Source organism: Lissotriton vulgaris, chromosome 9 (assembly GCF_964263255.1).
Source record: "Lissotriton vulgaris chromosome 9, aLisVul1.2, whole genome shotgun sequence".
Classification (NCBI taxonomy): Eukaryota; Metazoa; Chordata; class Amphibia; order Caudata; family Salamandridae; genus Lissotriton; species Lissotriton vulgaris.
In genome coordinates, this window is record NC_141697.1 from 42,009,691 (window position 1) to 42,033,782 (window position 24,092).

Genomic DNA, 24,092 nt, shown 5'->3' on the forward strand with positions numbered 1-24,092 from the left:
CTCTATCAAATTCTGCAAACCTTTGTCAAGCCTACAGCATGCGAATCTGTAGAAGTAGCATCCCAACAGCTGTGTGACGAGATATCTAATTTCTTCACCACTAAAATTGACAAAATTTATGAAAAAATAGTCAGTGCTGTTAATAATAATGATTCCTCAACAACAGCACTTTCCCAGGCTGATACAGAGCTGAAACAGGATATACATTCTTTGGAATCTTTCCCCCCTATCTCTTTGGAGGAAATTTCTACACTGACTACCAACATTAAAAGTGGGAGTCCGGATGACATTATCCCAGCTAGGATAATACCTGCTCTGATAGAGCAGCTCTCTCCTATTTTTGAGCAACTTGTGAATCTTTCACTTAGTTCTGGCCATGTCCCTAAAGAATGGAAAAGAGCCCTCGTCAGACCCATTAGGAAAAACAGAATTGGCTAATCTAAGGCCAATCTCATTGCTACCCTTTCTTGGGAAAATAACTGAAAAGCATGTAAATTTCCATCTATCCAAGTATATTGAATTGGCTGACGTCCTTGACTATTCTCAGTCTGGGTTGAGGCCGAGGCATAGCACGGAGTCCACTTTGATATCTGTGACTGACGATTTGCACATGTACCAAGACAAGGGCTTTTCAGTGATCCTGGTTTTGTTAGATCTATCAGCGGCGTTCGACACCGTGTCACACTCCATCTTGACAGAACGGTTGTCGAACACCGGGATCAAAAATAAAGCCCTTGCCTGGCTAAAGAGCTTTCTATCCGGCCGCACCCAGAGTGTCACCATGGGTGGGTATCGGTCAGCGGAGGTAGAGATTTCCAAAGGGGTGCCACAGGGCTCTTGTCTGAGCCCCACTCTTTTCAACATTTATGTGGCACCCCTGGCAAGAGTGATGCGTAAGTATGGTTTCATCCCCGTGTCATATGCTGATGACACGCAGCTCCTCTTCTCGTTCAAAACTATCTCCGCTGAAGTGAAGAGCTCCTTTTCAGCCGGTATGAAGGCAGTGGCACAATGGATGTCGGCCAACTGCCTTCAATGCAACGTCAGTAAAACTGAGGTTATGTTGTTTGGAGAAGCTAAACTGCTTTGGTCCCCGGATTGGTGGCCCAGCGACTTGGGAGTTGTTCCTGAACCCAAGTCGATTGTAAAGAATCTAGGGGTCCGTCTGGATCAAGACCTGACACTCAAGGAACATGTCAACTATATCTCAGGTTTATGCTTTCATACCATCAGCCTACTGCGCAAGGTCTTTCCTCTTCTGCCTGATTCGTGAGGAGAACCTTAGTTCAGGCACTTGTTCTAAGCAGGATTGATTATTGCAATGGTCTACTGCTTTCTGCCAATGAAGGGGTGTTGGCCAAACTTCAAGTCATCCAGAATACTGCGGCTCGTTTGGTCATTAATGCCCCTCCCAGAACTGCTTCCAAACCTCTTCTTGACCAACTTCATTGGCTTTCAGTCCGGCAGAGAACGAAATTTAAAAGATGCTGCCTGATTCATAAGTGCTTAAATGGACAAGGGTCTGCCTATTTGGAAAATAAATTTGTTCCATACACCCCCACTCGATCTCTTAGGTCCAGTAATAATCTTCTTTTGCTGGTGCCACGGGCCAAGAAAGCCAGACACGGGAGCAAGGCACTTTCCATAGCAGGACCTACTCCATGGAACAAACTCCCCCTGTCACTTAAACAATGCACAGACCATTTAAAATTTCGGAAACAATTAAAAACCTTACTGTTCAAAAATGAAATTTAGCTCCCACCCCCATCTATCTCCTGGTGTTCTTCAGGCGTCAAAGCGCAGAGATACTCCACTGTGAGTTGATTCCAGCGCTATACAAACCTACAAATAAATAAATAAATTGGACACTGCCTTTGTGTATTCTAGATATTCCTCCCACTTCCTGTTTGGGGTTTTCTGCCCCGTTTTCAGTTCTCATCTGAAATGAATGACTCTGTCATCATTTGTATAATGAGGGAGTCATGTCATGTACTGTAATGATATTACTTTTCAGTCTTGTCCATGAGGTGGGTCATTTGTTTCCTGCTGCAGGCTCAGGTTTGTGCTGCAGTTCTAGTGAGTGTGTTTCATGGAAAGAAGTGCACTTTGGCTGTTCCATACACCTCTCTAACATTTTCAGATGTGAGGAGCAGTCCTTGCTCACACAAGTCACCCCTTGTTTTGAAAGCTGCCTCCTTTCATGGTTGTTCGCTTTCTCATGGAATTTAGGGAGATTATAGAGAGTAGGGTGTCCCACCTTGGAATCGCTTTACATAGGGTTTAAGATGATGGACGGAGTGCTGAAACTTTTCAAACACTCACCCCCAGTCAAGAGATCTGGGTTGAATCCATTGTTCCTTTGCTCACTATGTCACCCCAGTATGGACCCAGCCATATGCAAATCAGTCTTGACCCTGTGCCTCGTGGGAACAGTCCAGCCCAAACTGCTAGCCAGGTCCTCCCTAGACCAGAAACAAGCATCCTGTGACCAGTTTCGGGGCATCACCCCACATCAGCCAGACTAGCTTGACTCCAGTGGCATGGAGAGCACCGGACCTACGTTTTGGCATACCCATCCCACTCAGGGTGACAAAGGCAAAAACATACTTTTTATTTGGCCTTTGTCTTTTGTCAACTCGAGTGGAATGCAGTTCCAATTATGTGTCCTCGCCCTCTGCATTAGGACTGTCATCGAACCATCTCATGGGCCACTGTAGTTGGTCCACCAAGTAATACGTTCAGTAATTCGCTACACTTGGGCCACCTTTAGTTACGGGTGTTTGTGTTTTATGTGTAGCAGTTCTTTTCCTACTTGTCCCCCATATAAGCCCTCATAAAATACTATGTAAGTCATGAAAGAAATTCCTATTCAATATGACCGGTAGAGCAACTACCGTAGTCTTGGTAATATCAGCATTTGGCAACTGCCGCTCCACCAGTAGGTAACAGTGGAAATGTTATTCCAAAATGTGATACACTGGTAAATCCCTGGAACTGCTTATCCAAGATACAAGCAATTTGGCTCTCATTTGCATGGTAAATGTGCATTTAAATATATTGAAATTCCACTTTAGACGAGTATTGGGTACTCATTTTATTCTCTGCCTGTCATTGGAATTTATGGAAAAAGACATGACTTGGTCCAGGTAATGTTTCTGTCACTACATCTCTTAGGCTAGCCCTCCCATCCTGTAGGTAAAAGAGCACATTGTCCTCAAATAATGATATTATGCACAATCTGATCTCCTGTAGAACTCTCCATTCTCTTCCTTTTTGCGTCAGTATACATTTAAGTGTCTCCATAGCTATTGTAAATATAACGGGTGATAAGAGGCACCCCTGTTGGGTTCTCCTTCTGATGAAACATTGCTCCTAGATGGTGCGGCCCATGTGCCTGTGGGTTTATGTACGTTAAGGTCAGCCATTTATCGGTCTCCGAATTTATACCCATCTTCCTTAGCACCTCTAGGTGGTATGGACAACACAGTATATCAAATGCCTTTTCAATGTCTAGAGAGACGACCAATTGAGTGGGACTACTGGTGTAAAGCCTTTTTGATCGGGATGTATTTTATCCATTACTATGGGTATTAACCTGCTGGCAGGTATTTTCCCAAAGATTTTGTAATCAAAGTTTAACAGACATAAGTGATGATACAAATGAGCATCTGATGGGTCTTACTCCAGTTCTGTCTTCAGTAGCCAAGCTAACACTCTGCTAGCTCTGTCACCCTCTGGGTGTTGATAGGCAATACATTCTTTGTAATCAATCTAGCTTAATCAGTTTTCCTGTTCAGTATTTGCCGATCTGGTCTCTACTAACAGTTGTTGGGCTGCCACTTGGTCACCAGGCAGCTTCAACTCCCGGATCTGGTGTTTGCCTCAACCATCTCATGCTTGAGAGTGTGTTTAATACTATATGTAGGCTTGACACATATGTCTCTTATGACTGACGGGAATGCTTCCCATTCAGTTAGGATATCAGATGCTATGCGTTTATTTTCCCAAAAGTAATATTCAGTATTTTCTTCAGTGGGTATCCTAAACAGCTTATTCACAAGAGCATCCATTTGTAGGTCAAACAGCAGAATACAAAGTTCCCCAGGGAAAGTGTGACAGAGTGGAGAAGAGAGTTGATATTACAAGTACTGTGACTGGAAGGGTTCCCTTGTCGGAACTTAGAGAGCCTCACACACCCAGAGTATTAGGTGTGAAACACACCCTGACTGGAGGGTGTCCAGTGTCATCATCGACTCACTGCCCCTCGTCAGACCGGCGCTGCAATGTCTGACGGAGTACCCAAAGGCACTCTTTTGGCGGGGTTCTTTTGTTCCTTGCCGATGGTGGGTGTGAGTGAGGATGAAATAAAGTGTAGTTGGTGCAAACGTGAGTGAAGGTTAAAAAGGGTAAACAGTCCACATTGACTTTTATTAACGTGGCTGATTCCCTGGTTAAAAGGGGTGAGAGGGGAGCTAGAGACCGTATAGGAGCACAGAACACTAACTCAACACCCTGGTGTGGTCAACATGTTTCTCGCCATCCGGCGATTCGTCAGGACCTCAACAAAGTACTACACAAAAACACATATGAATTGGATGCTCATTCACTTTGAAGAAGGCAAATACAACCTCTCTGGGTCGGAGGAAAAGAGGGCCACGGGGTCCTGCTCTATTTAGGCGACCCTAAGGGAATTGATTAGGGCCTCGCAGCATACTCCCGTGAGGCCAGCGCTGTTAGGTTAGATGAACCTTCAGTCAGGCGCTGGATCGGCGGGACGCCTACCCCTCACGCTCACGGCACCTGGTCATAAATTGATACCTTTTCAATATCTTCTTTTCGTGCATATTAAGAGAATCCGATGGAACCATTTGATTTGAAATGTTATATAGGGCCAGATGTACAACCCTTTTTTGCATCCGCAAAGAGGAGAACCACCTTTTTGCGGCTGCAAAAAAGGGCAATGGTATGCACAAATGCTATTTTCCTAGTCACTGACTCGCCAAATAGCATTTACAACTCTCGCTATAAGGAAAGGATGTCCCTTCCTAATAGCAAAATCACCATGCCATGTACTATTGTTTTGCAACCGCATTTGCGGCCGCAAAACATTCACAGTTTACCACCTACTCTAAGTAGGTGGTAAAACACTCACAAACAGGAAGGGGTCCCCAGGGAACCCCTTCCCCTTTGTGAGAGTGTGAGAAAATATTTTTTAAGAGCAGTCAGTGGTCCCAGGGACCACTGCCTGCTCTTAAAAAAGTTGACCTGAAAAGTTTCATATTTCTTTTTTACTGCATGCTGTTTTCCTCGCTACAGCCTCATTAATATTCATGGGGAATGCAATTTGCGACCCCATTGGGAAACACAAACAGTGTTTAAGACACTGTTTACATTGAATTTTGTGACCCACAAATTGCGACTCGCTATTTGCGAGCCGCAAAATTCAATGGTCTCTCATCTGGCCCCAAGAACCCACGGTTCAAAGGGACACTTTGTAACCCCGTAACAAATAGCGGCAATTACTGGCATGGCTCTGCCCATTAATGGATTGTAATCGGGTAGAACCCACTCTAAATACTCAGTACTGAAATCTTACCTACCCACTTCTTTCATGCAGTATATCTAACCTGGTGTACAACTGGTGTTCTGGGAAAAATAATAAGTATTCCTTAATATTGGGGTGCATCCTACTTATCTCCTGACATTTTTTGGCTGTGATTCCTGATGTGGATTTGTGACACTGGGCAACCAAGAATGGTAGTGTCTAGATTAATGTTGATTCACATTAAAATCCCCATCCAATATACGAGTTACCAGTAGGTGTTGCATCAGACTTGGATAGGTGTGTATATGAAATTTGTGTGAATAAAGTTAGAAGTATACACTCCAGCAAGTGTTAATTGATCTCTGTCTAATGTTCCCTCACCTATCACATGCCTTTTGCCCATAACTACTCAGCAGTGCTGTATTTCACTCTGCGCTCCTGGAACGACTCATGCCAACCCTCTTTTGGGTTGGACCACCCAGGAGGAGGAGTACCATCTGTGAGAAATACACAGGAGCATATGTACAAGGCCTTATCGCCATGGGAACGTCACCTTTTGTGATGCTCCCTGGTGATAGAGGCCTTGCCTTATTTACAAGTCAGCGTTAAGCCACTGAACCTGGCTTAACGCTGCCTTGTGAATAAGCCCCCTTTCACGAAATGCTTAGCATGAAAGGGGTTGGCAGTGGATGTTGCGGTGGGCATTCCACCGCAACACCCATTGATTTTGAAGCTGCCCCCAATTTACAAGGGCGGCATAAATAGGAGGCAGCACCAACATTAAGACCAGGGAAAATCTGGTCTTAACTTGGTAAAACAAGGAGAAATGCATTATTTGTGGGTTGAGTTTGTCCCCTTTTTCTTTTTTCTGTTTCTGTTTTTACCTCTTTTTCACGGCTGGTTGATCACACACTGTATGACTGATAGTTCAAGGAAAAAGCAGAGGTCTAGATATACATGGGGCTTGATAAATTGTATTAAATAACGAGAACAGAAAGTCAAATATATATTGTACTGAGCCTTTTACAAATGATGCATTGAAGACTGTGCCTGAGGTTTGTTTGTTTTATGACAAAATGGTAAATAAAGTTTTTTAAAAAGCATTAAAAAAAATGAAATCTGGGTTTCCCTCCTGACTAGATTGAGTGATCACTCAGGGCCGGCTTTAGCACTTATGGCGACTGGTGCAGCAATCTTTTTTGGTGCCCCGCCCCTCCCCCCCTCGTATGGCCTCCTCTCTGGATTCCCTCACTACCACCCAGCAAAAGTGCCCCCCCCCCCCCATCTCTCCATAACCCTTCTCTCAAATACATTTCAATTGTTTAACAGTGCTGGTAAAGGCTGGCTTTACTATTCCACTCAGCTGTCCACATAAAATACAGATCTGTTCTTTGCAGCAGGCACATAAACCCTCTGCACTACTTTATGGTGAGTTAAAACTGCCACTAGACAAAACTCCGATCTCTTTTTCTAGCAGGAACATTATTCACAAGAGTAATCATGACATTTTTACTGCTGCCTGAAAGCTGGACGTACAAGGAACTCTGCCTCAAGTGCTTTTAAATCGTACATTATTGCTACACTCAGCACCATCTCTGAGGTCAGTAGCCCCCGCTCCAGGTCACACCGTTCGCACCACCCTAGCGCCCTGAGTCTTGGTTCCACTACCTTTTGAAATTGAGAGCGCTTAGAAATAGGCAAATGACAGTCTTAGACACTGTAAATAGGCCCCTTTGTGAAAGAACGGTGGGCCCCTTGGTGCCTCACATTTAGGGCCACATTTATGGGACGCGTTACATCGCTGGTTGAAAACAGCGATGCAACACTTTTCATTGCGCCCTCCTTGCAGCACATTGGAAGTGCTGTATTGACAGTACGGCGCTCCATGTCGCAAGAATTATCCAAATACGTCAGGAATCGTGACGTATCTGGTGGCGCAGTAATGACGCACTACTGGAGTGTGTCAGAAAACAGACGCAACTCAAGCAACGTGTCATTACACATGCGCGAGTCCCATGCAAAAAGAGCCTGCATCAGTCCTTACGCCTGCTGTGAAGCAGGCGTAAATATTTGATACAGTGAACTTGTAGGAAGTGGGGCAGTGAAACGTCATAGATTCTCTGTGCCTTTCTGCAAGCCTTTTTTATGGGGGAAAGCCGGCCCTGCATACATTATACCTGATGCAGGTACAATGTAGAGCAGGGGTTTAAGGGACGCATCTGCCTAGATACGTCACTTTGTAAATATGGTGCAGTGTGAAGCATTGTTTATGCGGATGCAGCATCACAAAAAAGTGATGCAACAGTGGCATAAGGCATTCATAAATAAGGCCATTAATATGGAACAAAGTGACGTACCGGCAGCGCAAGGGGCTTGTAAAAAAGCCACTGTATATTTACGATAGGGAGCAATGGAATGGGGACTTGAAATCTCTGAATTAAAAACAGGAGGAAGCAGAGTGGAACGGGGAGAGATTTAGAGACAAACGTCAATCGGAAGATGCATAAAAGAAAAGTAAAAATGAGTGACCATGGAAAGTGTATAATGCGCCTATTTCCTTAATACTTTTTCTATGAAATTGCAGGGCAGCACGTTTTAAGATTTATAGACTTAAAAGAATGACTTTACTTAAACTGAGTGAGTTATTTCCCACTGTTTCTAATTAAAACAAAATTTAATTATTCATGGAATGGCTCCTTCTCTGCCGCTGCGGCGCTCCAGCCGTGGTTTCATTTCAAATTAAAATTATAGTTTGGTTGCTCGTGTGATTCAGTGATAGACCGTGGGCTGTTGTGTTTGTGGTAATGAAAACAATTCTTTCTGGGGCATATTATAAAGGGCCGTATCGCCATATCACTTTTTGCCGCTAAAGCTGCGATATTTTTATCGCCCTATCAGCAAGCTGTCTCTAGCAGCAGTTAGCGACAACTTTCAGGCCATAGCGACCGGTTTGGGGCCCGCTTTGCATGTCAGCGATATTTATCGCTAATGACATGCAAAGTGGGCGTACCCAACTGTTAGTGACTGAAAGCAGTCGCTAACACAGCTATCGCCTATTAGCAAGGCAGGCGAAGCTATAAAAAAAAATCACGTTAGGCGCGATTATCGCTATAATCTAACGCCTGCTAAAAACATGACTTACCTGTTTATCCAATGGGAGCTGGATTGTCAGGTTAAGTCCTGATTGGCGTGAATGCGTGAATATCACTGGATTTCCAGCGATATTCACGCATTTCGCTGCTATTGCTGGATATTTTAGCACAATGGAGAAAAACGTTGCTAATAGCATGTTTTCTCCGCTAACATATCCAGCGATAGGCAGTGATAAAAAAATGCGCTAAGCGCGTTTTGCGATAAATATCACTATTCCTTGCTAATATGCCCCTAAGTTCGATGAATGACAAAACTCGAGGAAGCGTTGTGACTGCACAGCAGTGCTGCTTCGATGTTCTTGACTGGATTCCAATGGTCTTGATTGGATAACGGGCCTGCTTCAAATGGTCTTGATTGGATCACATGCTTGGTTCCGCTCTCTCAGGCACCCCAAGCACGCCTTTGGGTTCAGACTATGTGGGTACAGGAAAGAATGAGGCGTTTGAGGGATGCAAGCCCAGAATTTACTTCACACCTTGATGGTCAAAGTCCAAGACACCAAAGGAAGTGATATTGCATGACCTTTGGGGGTCAGTGACGATATGTAAAATAACTGCACAGGAAGGGCTGTCCGTAGAAGTGACATCACATGACTTTCAGAGGCTAACAATTAAAACCGCTGTCACAGAAAGAGATATCACAGAAAGGGTGACAATGTCCCAAAACTGCAGAATCTTTGGGCTCTTTTGCCCAGTTTCAGATTCCCAAATTCCCAAGGCAAATGGATAAAACGCTCTATGTTGCCCTTAAAGTTCGTTTGTTTACCATGGGCCGGCAATCTGTGATGGCAGACCTAAGAGTGACTTGACGAAGATGCCTCTTGCTCCTCCCTGGTTCTCTCTTTAGACGGATCCCTTCATAGGTGGGATTAGCTGAACCCACCAATTTCTCCACTTGCGTTGAATCAGGTGACCGGACACAATATGGCTCTGGTTCTGGCTTCGATCACTGCTGAGACAACGGTGCCCGGGGCAAGCACAGGTTACAACCCTAACAAGCATAGGGCTTGGGGATTTGTGGTTTGGTGTAACACACCCGGGACAGGTTGCCCAGACTGAATACCTTGGGGCAGATTTACAAGCCCCTTGCACCTCTTTTACGCCCCTGTTACGTCACTTTTGTGACGCAACGGCGGCGCAAAGCCAGAGCCATGCTGCGGGGTATTTCCAATGTGACACATCTGGGAGATGTGTCACGTTGTAAAGCCCTGCCAGAATTAGGCGTTCCTGCTCAGGGGGGGCATTCAGGCGCAGGAACGCCTCCTAATAGTGGCTGCGTGAAATCTACAAGATTTCACTCAGTCACTTTTGAGCCCATGCTGTGTCAAAACCCTGCACCTGCTTGAAGCAGGGGTAAGGATTGACGCAGAATTTTAAAGGTAGGGCACCCCAGAGCCTTGCTGGAGCTGCATCGCTCTTGCGCCGCCTGTACGCAAACTAGCCTCCATAGGATTACTGATTGCCAAGCGCAGGAAAGCAATGAGGTGGATGCGGGCCACTTGCCTAAGTTATCGGAATGGCCTACTGATCCAGCCTACTGTTCTACGCAAATCTGAGAATTATAATGCACTAATGCCTATTAAATGTCAACCTAAAGATATCTGGGGACCATACCACACATGTCTGTTGAAACAAGCCGCAAACGACTCTCCTCACACAGACCAGGATAGGACCGGTGTTAGGTGAGCGATGTTGTTGCGAGTCGGTCAAATAATGACATATGTATATGTGGGCGATACCGTAAAACTAAGAAGTACAATAGACTATGTTGGAATTATAAAGTATTATGAAAACAAAGTGCATGTTAGACATACACAGGACACAACAGTATTGTAAAGGTGGGTTGTGGATTATGTGTTGTAACGATACCTACATTGGCAATATTTTGCTCCCGCTGAGATTGTATGTGCAGTTTCGACTGCATTGTGTGTACATTACGATGACTGCTGGAATGACTCTTTTCTGTTTTTTTTCTTTGATGAATAAATCAAAATAAAGTTTTTAAAAAAGCATGAGGATTTACCTACACCTCTAACAGGTCAGCGCGATGTCATCTAAGTGATTATAGCACCCGAATTCTTATATTTATCTCAGTCCATCACTGTATCCCTACATAAATCTTCATTAGAGTTGTGCAATAGTAGCCTTGTCTAGGAGTATAAAAACACAATGGGCCTCTGGTCAGGGGCAGCTCTAGGCTCATGGCGGCCCTGGGCAGGGAGCGTAGGTAGGGGGCCCCAGAAGAGGCACGGAGGTCAGTGAAGAGGGGGGGGGGGGGGGGGGGTCAGGGTGCTTGGAAGTGGAACAGAGCCGGAGGCCGCCAAATCCCTGCCATTGGGACCGCCACGCAAATATGTATCCATCCTCAGAGGATTATTATATTAAGGATATATATTGGCATGGCGGCCCCTGGGGTTTGGTGGCCCTGTGCAGGTGCACAGCTTGCACATGTCTAAGGCCGGCCCTGCTCTGGTTTCATGAGGCTTCCATTGGCTGAGGGGGCTGCTTGCTGCTGCACGACGCTCCTACCAGGGGGTAGGACTTAGTTACAGTTTGTAATATTTCAGGTGGTCTGATTACACGTGTTGAGAAGCTGGAAGCTTGTTACCCAGTTGAGCAAATTGTTAGGGAGAAGGCGCGACCTCCTAAACCCACTGTTATGTTATGTTATGTTATAACCAATTTATAAAGCGCACTTTGACCAAGGTTTCATGGCGCTGGGCTGAAGAAGGGACAATGAGGCCATGGTACCAGAGGAGGAAAGGGCACATGAAGCACACTTGTAGGCTGGTCGTTGGTGAATGTATCGGCCACAAAAGATGGATGTGCCTGATACAAGGGTTTGGGGACCAGGCACTCCTGGAGCAGACCCGGGGTAGTGCTGCCGAAGCTGGGTGAATGTGTTCAGACACTTTAACTTCAACCTCCACGCAAGGGCAGAATTTTGAATCATTTGAAGTCTCACGTCGAGGCGCTTACGCTTACCATGGTAAGTAGAATTCACATAATCAACTGCCGAGGATGTGAATGCATTCATGAAGGTCACCTTGTGAGTTAAAGGAAAACATTGGAGGAGCTTCCATAAAGTCTTGGTGATTAAAAACCCAAGAATATCAAATGATCCCCACGTGAGGACCAATAGCTTGTGGTACCTTTTTACCACAAGGGTGGGGGGAGCGGGGCAGTGGGGGAGATGTGTCATTGAATGGAGGTACCATTCCATTTCATTGAGTTCAATTCAAGTTCACAGATCTGAAGATGGCTTGGAAATTATCAACAGTAGAGCTCATAAATGTAAATGTGTGTGTCTTGTAAAGCGCACTGCTACCTGGAGGCGTCTTGGCGCTATAGACCACTGGGGAACCCGTCCTAGCTTTCCCTGTGAGATGTTCCCTCCTGGGTATCGCCAAGGTGAAACCAGGCCTCCCCGGCGTATGGGGGGGCCGTTGAGGAGATGAGGCAAGCTGATGCCCAGAGTTGCCAAGTGTGATCCATGATTACAGTAGGCACCGAGGCGAGAATTATCGAGTCCACTGACCCTGGTTCACGACCCGGCCGCGTCGGGAATCGAACCCTGGTCCCGGGCCGTCCTCTGCTTCCGGGTCTGCCGCCTCTAACCAGTGAGCCACACCACTCCACAGCTCATATCTTTCTCTACTTTCCAAAAGATCTGGGTGTCATTCTCATACATGTAAAATTTGGACACCCAACAGGTACACCTTGCAAACATCATATCTGTTGACAGGAGGAGGTGATAGGTCATTGCCCAGTGGGATCACATACACTGATGGAAGATTTGCTAGAAGCTTCTGCTCAGATGGACATTAAGTTAACCAGGACAACAATAGTGAAGGAGAGACCTGTTATTTTTTCAAATGCAGATGGAATATTGGCTTCTCAGTGACATGCAGACCAAGAATCTAAACAAGTAAATGTATGTACAAGAGAAGACCTCTAATAACTGTTTTGGTGTCTGAATTTTCAGGTTCAGGACTCACTAACTGTAAAAACCTCAGAATGTTTACTGTTGTTCCACTGCCCTTTGCATCATGCACACTATTGTAAACTATTTATTTATTTATTTATTTTAGAGGTTTTATATAGCGTTGGCTGGACCCGGAGGTATCAGAGCGCTTTACAAGATAGAGCTAGTTATGGTAAAAAACAAATTACAACATCGTGGAATAACAAAACATCAGAGCGCTTTACATGACAGAGCTAGTAACGGTAAAACAAAATTACAACATCATTGAATAACAGCAGGTAAAACAGAGAAAGAACGGCTTGAGATTATACATATCAGGTAAACAGATAGTCAGAGTAAAGTGGCAGATTGAATTTAAGGCACAGGTAAAGACCCCCAATATTTATTGAGGAGGTGAATTTTGAGGTCTTTTTAAAGCTGGTGTAATAGGGATTGCATCGTAGGTCTTTGGGGAGGGCATTCCTGATGTAAGGCACATTTCCAGAGAAGGAGCAGTATTGTGTGGACTTCTTTGAACATTTGAACATTGAACATTGAACATTTGGCTTCTTTGAACATTGAAGTTAAGACTGTTATCGATGGAGATACCAATGGATTTTACTGAGTTAGACAAGGCAGCCAAGGGCATTGAGGTCAGAGATCCAGGTTTGAATGGGGAGAGGGTTGTTTTTAGGGCAGAATAGAATGATTTTTTGGGGGTTGAGTTTGAGATGATTAAGGTGGAACTAGGGTTGGATTTTAGTGAGGGTGTTATTAAGGTGTATTATGTCAGCATGGGTTTCGATCTTATAGTAGAGTTGGGTGTCATCGACATAAAGATGGTAGTTGATACCAGCTTGTTTTAGAATGAGGGTGAGGGGTTCCATAGAGAGGTTAAAGAGAGAGCGTGAGAGAATACATCCCTGGGGGACTCCTAGGGAGACCGGATTTGGGTTAGATAGATAGTCTTGAATTTTAATTTGCAAGGTTCGATGTTGAAGAAAGGACACAAACCATTTGTGGGTAGTACCATTGAGGCAGAAACGGTCTTTGAGCACATTAAATAGGGCAAAGTGGTTAACAGTGCCAAAAGCAGCAGAGAGATCAAGGAGGATAAGTAGACATGTCTCACCATTATCAAGGGAGTGGTCGATGTCGTCAACAATGTTTAGTATGGCAGTTTCAGTGATGCAACCTTTTCTGAAGCCTGATTGTAAGGAGTCCAGAAGGTTGAATTTTTCGATGTGTTTGTATAATTGGAGCAAGACACATTTTTCGAGGGCTTTAGAAAGAAGGGGGAGGTTAGTGATGGGGCGGAGATTGTTAAAGTCATTAGGACCAGCATTAGCGTTTTTAATAATGGGGGAGATTTGACCTAGTTGAAGGGAGCTAGGGACACTTCCAGTTGCAAAGGAGGTGTTGATGATTGTGGTCCAGGATGGGGCGATGATGAGATTTAGGTCTTGGACAAGGTTAGAAGAGAGGGGGTCTTTGGTATGGGAGGATGGTTTAGTTTAGCAATGATGCTGTGAACTTCACACTCAGTTACAGGGAGGAAATTTTGCCAGGAGGGATTGTTTTTGTTTGAAAGGTTTTATTTAGGCACAAAACAGAGTTATCATATACAAATTAGTATTCATCTTTGTCTGCAATCACATATAGATCAGGGAACAGCAATTTAATATAACGTATCAAGACATCCTTAAACCAGACCCACACCCGCCACCCATCCCTCCCGCCGTTTGCTATATAGGGGGTTCATTGCAAGGCAAAATATCTGAATTAAGTTCTGGTGGTTCACAAATGTCTCCTCTGAACCTGTTCCAAGCCCCCCAGACTTTTTCCCATTTTTGCCAACAGCCACGGTGTATGAAGACCGCCTTCTCTGCCACCATTGCCTCGTCCATATCTTGCGGAGCGTAGGTAACGTTCCCGACCCCCACAACATAGCAATATTCTGTTTTGCCATCATCATGCCAAGCATAGCCCAATCCTGATCCTGATGGTTAAGATCATTCGCTTCCCATACATTTAAAAGGCAGCGTCTCCACTCCGGGAGGACCGAGATTTCCAGTGTTTGGGATATGGTGCGCATTACTTTAACCCAATAAGCCGCAATGCGGGGGCAGTCCCAAATAGTGTCATAAAATGTACCCTCATCACCACAGCAGCGTAGACAGTATTTATGTTCCGCTGCCCCAATGACGTGAAGAGTTGTCCTGGTGTAGTATGTGCGGTCTAGCACCTTGAGTTGGACCAGTCGGAGTCTGGATGGGATCGCTGTCTCACAGGGCGAGGAAATGGCTTCCTGCCACTCTGAATCATTAAAGTCACCCACCTCCCGGGACCAGGTCTGTCTCAGTTTGGATGTAGGGTCCGGCAAATTATTGACCAGTTTGCGGTACGTTAAGGAGGTCGCTTTTTCTGTCAAGTGCTCTGTTAGGAGCCTATCCTCTAATGGAGTAGACTCCTGTAGTGTAGTGCTCGGTGGTATGGCTGTCTGTAGCGCATGACAGATTTGCAAATACCGGAATTTTTCCGTCTGCGCTATGCCAAATTGTGTGTGAAGGTGCTGAAAGTCCACCACCGCCCCATTTTTCCAAAGGTCTCCCACTACTGAGAGTCCAATGTTATCCCATTTATGAAAGCCTTTACTTCTGCGGAGGACCCCCAACTGCTGGGAGTCCCACAGCGGTGTCATCTGCGTGATTGACCCTGCACATTTCAGTCACACATGTGCCTGGTACCAAATGTGTACTGTGTGCTCGGTAGGCCCAACCTGCCCCGGGGGTTTTCGGCGCCGATAGAGATTAGCCATCAGACCTCTTTCTTCCAGATTCTGCCTGTCTGCCTGATATGCCGGCTCGTCCTGTGGGGTGTGTAACCAATGATTTATCAATTTAAGGTGCGCTGCCCAATAGTACAGCTGCAAATTTGGAAGTGCTATTTCTCCATCGTACCAACTGCGTACGAGCTTGTCCTGCGCAATCCGTGCCGGTTTGTTTCCCCACAGCAGGCTGGTAACCTCCGCCGCAATAGCCTTAAAATAGGATTGTGGGACCAAGAATGGAGTATTTTCGAGGACATAGAGGAAGCGCGGCAGTGCCATCATCTTATAGAGAGCTGTTCGCCCCAGCAGCATTAGGGGACGGTTACGCCACACCGTTACATCACATTTGAAGCGGTCCAGTTGGGGCTTTAGATTTTTGACATAGAATTCAGAGGGATCAGGCGTTCAATAAATACCTAGATATTTAAAAGCATCAGTAGTAACACGCAGTGGGCAGTCCGCCGGTAGCCGTGGGGGAGGACCAACCAGAACGAAGAGGACCAAGTTGGACCAGTTTATTCTGTAGCCGGATACCCTACCAAACTTGTCACACACATTCAACAATTCCTGGATGGATTTTCTTGGGGAGGTGAGGTATAAAAGGATGTCGTCAGCTTACAGGGATATACAGTCTTCCCAGGTGTCTGTCCACTGAAGGCCTTTGATAGAGGGATCCCCTCTGAGCCATGCTGCGAGCGACTCTAGTATCAGCGCAAACAACAGGGTTGATAACGGGCATCCCTGCCGAGTGCCTCGTGCCAGTGGGAAATCCCTAGAGATATGTCCATTGGCTGCCACATGCGCCAACGGATTATTGTAGAGTAAGCGGATCCAAGCACAGAACTTAGGTCCAAATCCCAAGTGTTGTAATGCAGCAAACAGGAACGGCCATTCCACTGTGTCGAACGCCATACTGGCGTCAAGGGAGAGAATAACCGCAGGTTCATGAATAAGGGACCGGCGAGCCAGCACTGCATGTAGTCGCCTTAGATTAAGAGCTGTACTGCGGTGGGGCATGAATCCTGACTGGTCGGGACCTATCAGGGACGTAAGATGTGGAGTCAGTCATATCGCCAGTAGTTTGGCTAGAATCTTTGGCTCAGCGTTGATTAGGGAGATCGGACGGTAGGATCCGCACTCCGTGGGTGGTATGCCCGGCTTATGGATTGCTACAATCATGGCCAACCGCTGGTCGCGGGGCAGTTCTCCCACTTTGAGACTATTGTGGAACATGTTTAACAGGTAGGGGGCCGTCACCTGAGTGGTACGTTTGTATAGTTCGACTGGAAAGGCGTTGGGGCCAACAGCCTTACCGGATGCCAGAGAGCCAATGGCCATCTCTACCTCCTCAAGTGTGAGGTCAGCCTCCAATAGCAACACCGCCTCCGGTGTAAGCCGTGGCATGGCGAGATCCTTTATATAGCCAAGCGCTTCTTCAACTGTGAACGCAGTAGAGGAGGCATATACCGTTTCAAAATGGTCAGCTAGTGCGTTCACTATACCCCCAGGGGCCTTCGGCAGGGAATCATCAGAGGCACGCAGCTGTGCGATAACCCTCCCTGCTTTCTCCTTTTTGTCCAGCCAGGCTAGCATTTTCCCAGCCTTATCTCCTAGATCATACACTCTGTGCCTCGTGGCCTGGAGCCAATCTAGGACCGCCTCTTTTTGGTACGCCACATACTCGGCCTGTTTAAGCCGCGCTCGTTGTGCGGTGAGAGGGGTCGGGTTCGCTGCATTGAGAGCCGTTTCTTTCATCAAGTCTGCTTCCGCTTGGTTGAGTTTAGCCCGCTTGGATCGTTTATGGCCAGCAATCAATGCTATAGCCTGGCCACGTGTCGCCACTTTATAGGCTTCCCAAAGGGTACTAGGGTAGTCTACAGACCCGACGTTTTCTCGGAAAAAGTTAGTAGTAGTGTCTAAGATACCCTTCGAGACCTCTGGTACTTGCAAATAACTAGGATGGATGGGGAACACCCGGCGTCTGAGCGTCAAGTGGCGTGTATAAGTGAGTAGTATTGGTGAGTGATCAGATATCCCCCTGGGCCGGATATCTACCTTGTCTATTCCGTCCGGCCCGTCTGCTGTTACCAGAAAATAATCTATACATGTGAGGCAGTCGTGGACTGCGGAGTGGAAGGTATATTGTCTGGCCATGGGGTGTCTATATCTCCATGCGTCTGCAAGTCCTAAGGCGTCTATGAATCCCATCATAAGACGGTTGTGTGATGTCGCCAGTTCAGGGGATGCCTATCTAGTGTGCCGTCTACGATATCATTGAAGTCGCCCCCCAGTACCATCACCGCCACCGGTAATGCAAGCAGGAATGTTGTAAGTGCTGAATATGCTGTGGAATGCAGGGATGGGGGAATGTATACTGAGACAAAATTGAACAGTGTTCCCTCCCATTGGCAAGTAACAGCTGCAAAGCGGCCCTGGCCATCAATCCGAGTCTGATGTACTATAATTAGGAAGTTCTTTTTTACTAAGACACCCACCCCTCTGGACCCAGAGGAGAATTCGGCATGGGCCACCATTTTATAGCCCCATCTATCCATGGCCCTACAAGTAGAGCCCGTCAGATGCGTTTCCTGCAGAAGGGCTACTGCCGGTGCGCAGCGTTTTAAGTATTGCAGTACTAAGCTTCTTTTCACCTTGTTCCCCAGTCCCCTCACATTCCAGGTCAACATAGTTAAAGGGGCCCAGGGGGTCGGCTGGGTCCTAGCATGGTTAGTGTCCTGCATACGGTGTGTAGGCATGGGTTACAGTTATAAGGTGTATCCTCTTTCGTCAGCATCCAAGCGTCTCTCTGTAGAAGAATCACAGCCAGCAGCTCATTCATACAGGTCCCGAATAACAACATGAGCCAGACAAAGACAAAGCAATAGGCAGCGATATCAACAATTAGTCCTGTTAGCATATAAGTCAATCGCGGACCTCTTTTCTCAGTAGTGCCTTTAAACATTGCAAACAAATCAAAGAAACTAAGAACTTTACCCTCCCCAAGTCCCCCCCCTCCCTGCCTCCCTGCTTAGCGGTTCCAAAACTGCCCGCCACCCCAACTCAGCAGAGTGCTTTTCTGTTCCCAAACCCAAGCTACTTGCTTGTCAGGGCCCACAGGTCCAGTGGAGGCCTCAGCCCTTCTCACCCTCCAGAGTCCGTCTCAGTCCGCCACCAGGGCCATTTCAGCCTTATTTTCCTGCACAATTGTACTGGTTGCCCATAATTTTGGAAGTGTTAATAACGTCGTTCCGCTACTCATTCCCTCTCATGGTTTGGTGTTTGCTCTACTTCCAGCTGTCTCGCCTCTTGCGTTCCCGGGTCGTCCCCTTTTTGTCGTCGGCGATGTTGCTTGCCCCCACGATGAGACTTCTCCACAGGTCGCCATCCCTCGAGCCAGTCGTGTGCCGTTTGTGGTGTATCAAAGAACCACGTTCGGTCATCAGCCACCACACGAAGTTTTGCGGGATATAGCATGGAGTAGGGTATTTCTTGCGCTCTCAGGAGTTTCTTGACGTCTGAGAAGCTTCTTCTACGTCTCGAGACTGCTGCTGTGAAATCGGGGAAAAAGGTGATGGTAGAGTTTTGCAAGCGAATGGGGGGAGACACTTTTGCGGCCTGTAAAATCGCGTCCCTTTCTCTGTAGTTGAATGTTTTAGCAAGGAGCGGTCTCGGGGGTGCCCCCAGGCATAGGTCTGCTGCTGGGCACCCAGCGTGCTCGTTCCACTGAGAAGAAGTTGGAGAGTCCCTTGGGTTGTAGCCTTGTTCGTATCAGTTCCTCCACGTACAAGTCCATTGCCTGCTTGCCTTCCGATTCTGGAATGCCTATTATACGCACATTATTGCGTCTTGCGCGCCCTTCCTGGTCATCAAGCTTCTCAGCAAGTATCCGGTTGTCGTTTTGGAGTTGAGAGACAGTTATTTGCAAGTCAGATACATCCGTTACCAACGATTTTGTGACTATTTCCACCTCCTTCACCCTGTCAGTCATTTTGTGGAGATCTTCCCGTAGAAGCGAGACGTCGGTGGAGATAGAGCCTACTGTAGTTTGGACGACTGAGAGCGCTTTCATAATATCCTCTAGTGTTATTTTCTTCGTCTCACCATCTTGGTGTTTACCTGTAGATGTGTGCCCCTCAAGTTGTGTTACGGAGCTTTTGTCAAAGGCGAACTTGTTGAGTTTGGCTTGCGCGGAGTTGTTTCTGGGACCTCTCCCTGCCATGTTTCTTGAGATGGGGAGTGGATCACTCCCTGCTTAGCGTAAGCCTGTCTCTTGGTCGCGTAATGTATAGTGAGGGGTAGGAGTCAGCCAGCGAGTGCGCCTTTCTGCCCAGGCACAGCGTGTTTCAAATTGTAGGTTCTCTCTTTCCTCGTGGGTCGCGCAAGTCTGGAGGTGGACGGCTCCCAGTCCCCTGGAACTTCGCGATTACCAGCCCCACTCTGTGCCACTATTCATCTATGTCGCCGCTGCTGCTGCGATATGGTGAAGTTTATCATCCATAGGGAAGGGTCCCAGCCATCACTGGAGAGGTAGAACGAGTCTTCGAGCGTCATGGCGGCAATACGCTTCTGGGGAGCAAGAAATGTCTTTCACGCGACAGCCCAGAGAGGTTAAGGACTAGGGTGTCACACTCGCTTTAGGGTTCCTTAGTACAGGCACCAGGGTCCCTCAGTAAGCAGGAGTGGTGGATGGGGATGTCTTGGATGGGTCTCAGCGGATGTCAGTGGCAACAGGAATGGAGCTATCACGTGTGGCTGCCGCCAGCACGCAGACCGCGTGAAAGGTCGGTGGTGTTCGCTCCGCAGTGTTGGTGCGCAATTATATCCTCACCGTTGCAATTTTGCGGGCCCCAGGTGCTGGAAAGCACACGCCGTCACCCTTTCACTCACAAGGCGATCATTGCCTCAGTTCCTCCCAGCACGGGCGGTGCGGCCGTCCAGCGGGTCCCGCGTATTATCTCCACGGGCCAGGGTCCGGCCGAAGACATAGGAGCATGGCTCTCACTCACCACCACCGTCGCTGAAGAAGGGCCGTCTCGGGGTTCCGCTGTGCGCGCCGCGCGGCAGGGGTATACCGCCACAGCATTGGGCCGCCGGTCGGCACCGCTGATAACTTTAGTCCTCGGATCTCGCGGGTAGGCCGCTCCTCGATCTGCGTGGATTCAGGCACTTCCCGTTAATGGACGGACAGTGGGATGGCACCAGCTAGCGTCGCTAGGTAGCGGACCTCAACGCCGTCCTCCAGAGGCCAGTTAAATGAGGGATGGCCACTCGGATTAATTAAAGGGCCTTGCAATCCACGGAGCTCTCAAACTAGGCAGCCATTGTGCTTGGCTTCTAGCCACGCCCTCGAGGCATTGTATTTTGGTTGTGAGTTTTCGTGGTTGGGTACGAGAGGAGTAGTGGTGGGAAGGTATGGGGGGTAGTTAAGGGTGGTTATAGGAAAAGGAGTGTGTGAGGAGGGGTTAGGGTGAGGTGAGGAAGTGGGAGAGTATGAGGGGGGACCAGGGGGTGTCAGGAGTGTGGTGTGTGATTTAGAGGTGATGTCAGGAGTAAGTAGGGGGTTGGTTGGGATCTGCGTTGAGAGGAAGGATTGTTCTGTTTTGGCGATTTTTTCAGAGAAGAAGAGGGCAATTTCTTCACACTAGCAGTTGAGGCCGCCGGGTTAGGCGGAGCTGAGGAGATTTGGTGACGGATAATGTTGAACAGTTCTCTAGGTCTGTTTTTGGCTCTATATTTCATAAGTGTCTATATGCCACTGGTTCCTGGTGGTTTATAGGCTGCCCTTGTTCTGAATATTCATTGGTGAGGTTTTGCTCCAAGGAGGCGGGAAAGACAGAAAGCGCTGGGAGGATTTCCATCGCTGTGCCGGGGTCACTTCATCCTTTGAAGATTAACCCAGCCGTACACCAAACATGGCTCACCCATGACAAGGCTCCTGGAGAAAGTGTGGCCAGGTCCCCATTTTGGTGGGATCTTCTTGCTCCTACCATACTTAGCACAACATTTTGCGGAAGACTGAGGACAGAATCGAATCACCTCCAGTTCAGGAAATCATTAAAGACTCTCCTCTTCCCTCAAACATAATTCTTTAGAGGGCTGAAACCCCTGGAGATGCAGGTTAGCGCTGGGATGCTCATTGGGTTACTACGCGCTTTACAAAACCTTTAAATAAATAAATAAATAAATCCGTCACCGCTGAGGTAAATGTCTGGAAAATAGTAAAACGGCAAACAGCAGCAGCGAGGATGGGAAACACACCCAAAAAGGAATAAAAAACTACAGAACTACAGGGGACCCCTTGTTAAAAAAAAGCAGCATAAGAGAGACAGGAAACATCCTGGTCATGGTCCCCCACCTACCTACACACTTGGCCATGCTGTTCATCACATGGCTCTAACTCAAAGCAAATAGAGACAAGGAAAAGCCTAAAAAAAACAAAGTTACAAAAATTGTTGGGGAAATCACCGCACAGCAATCTTCACACACCCCTCATTTCCAGTTGGAAACTATGAACAGCATGCATTTGCGGCTACCACCTGTACATATTTCAACAACATGGCCATCATACACATGTGAAGGCCTATTTGAATTTTTAGAAATTGGGTATCATCCACTTTGTTAGCTAAACAAACCCTTACTATCCCATGCTGTATACACTTGCAATAGATCATACTACGGGTAATGCTAAAATATTTGCAACATTTCTAACTTGTTCCTACCCAAGAGAGATAAAAAAGGCCAACTTGCCATATAATGAATGACTGAAAAGGATGTTGTAAAAACTCATGTTCTAGTTACATTTCCCATCACTTCACCATTGTCAAAAATGAAAAAAAACTACAAGCAAAGTGCAGTGGCGGTTTTTCCATAGGAGCGGAGGAGTGCCGTCCCACCCCTCCTTCTAACTGCTGCGCAGAAAGCTTGAAAAATAAAGTGATAAAAAAAGAATGTTTTTACTATTTTATATTCATTGCTGCTGATTGACAGCAATGACGAGCTGCCGATTTAGTGTGAATTGCGCATATTGGTTTGGCTGGCTACCTTGCTATGGCCAAACTGACATGCGCAATTCAACCTCTCCAGCCCAGCTGTCTTCAATAGCTAGGTTGGAGAGCAGGCATCTAGTGCTTTTCAGAGCACCAAGGTAGACTGCTCCAGCCAATCCATAAGCTTCACTCATGCTGATTAACAGCATGAAAGCAGCGTCTGGATTGGATAAGGACCTGTGGGAGCAGTGGGACCTTGCGCTTGGAGGAGTCTGGAGCCAGGGACTGGGCATGCTTCACACTAAGGTAAGTTTATTTTCATGTTTAGTTTTTAAATGTTTGTTTATTTGTATTTTTGTTGTGTTCTATTTATGTTGGCCCACCATTTTTGCCGGTCACCAACTGCAACTGGCAAAGTGCTTGGAGAAAAATGTTGACCTTAAATTCATTGTCATGAACGTTGCATGATGTTAATATCGTCTTGTGTTTGAGGTTTTGCATATTTATTTATTTAAACTTTTACCGCGCACAGCTACCCACAGTGGGTTTCCCGGCGCTAGGGACAGACTGGAGAAGAAGATATCAGATGGCCAGCATACAGGATCCAACTACTTATGTGAACAACAGCGTTTTCAGTGCTCTGCGAAAACAAAGAAGACTTGTCTCTAATTTAAGGGCAGTGGGCAGGGCATTCCAATATTTGGGACCAAGATAGGAGAAGGAACGTCCCCCCATCCTTGCCAACTTAAATCTTGGTATAGAGAAATTGCCAATTTCCGAGGATCGTAAGGTACGTTTGGGCCTGTAAAGTTGCACCAGTTTTTGTAAGTAAGTAGGTGCAATGCCTTGCTTGATCCTAAACATGTAGCATAATGCCTTAAACTTTATGCAGCTGGAGATCTTCAACCAATGAAGATCATGCAAGGCAGATAATGCAGAAGTTCTTCTAGGGACATTCTTCAAGAGTCGCGCGGCTGCATTTTGTACAACCTGCAATACTTTAACAGTGGCTACATCAGCACCCAAATATAGTATGTTGCCATAGTCCAGGCGAGATGTTATCAATGCCTGGACAACCGTTCTACGGGAAGGAATGGGAAGCATCCATAAGATCTTTTGTAGCCACCTGAGAGTAGAAAAACAGGTTGCTGCGACCTTAGTGGCCTGCTGCTTCATTGTTAACTTGTCGTCAATTTGAACGCCCAAGTTACGTACAGCATGTGTGGGTACAGGAAGTGCACCCATCTCATTTGGCCAATGCTGAGGGCCCCAGAGGTTCTTATTTTTCCCCAGAATGACCACCTCTGTCTTCTCCCCATTCAGTTTGAGACAGTTCCTCTGCATCCAGTCCGCCACAAGAATGAGGCCCGACTTTAGTGCAGAGAGGTTATTCTCGTCTCGCCCTGATAGGGAGAAGACGATCTGGGTGTCATCAGCGTAAGAGAACAGGGTCAGCCCCGCCTGCTCTACGATATTAGCCAAGGGTTTTACATAAAGCTAGTCATTCCCCATTCCTTGACAGCACATTGTCACTTTTGTAGGATTCATACATATATGTATGGTGAAACCACACAATCATGTAGACACAAGGCTTGGGTAAGTGAAGACATTGTAA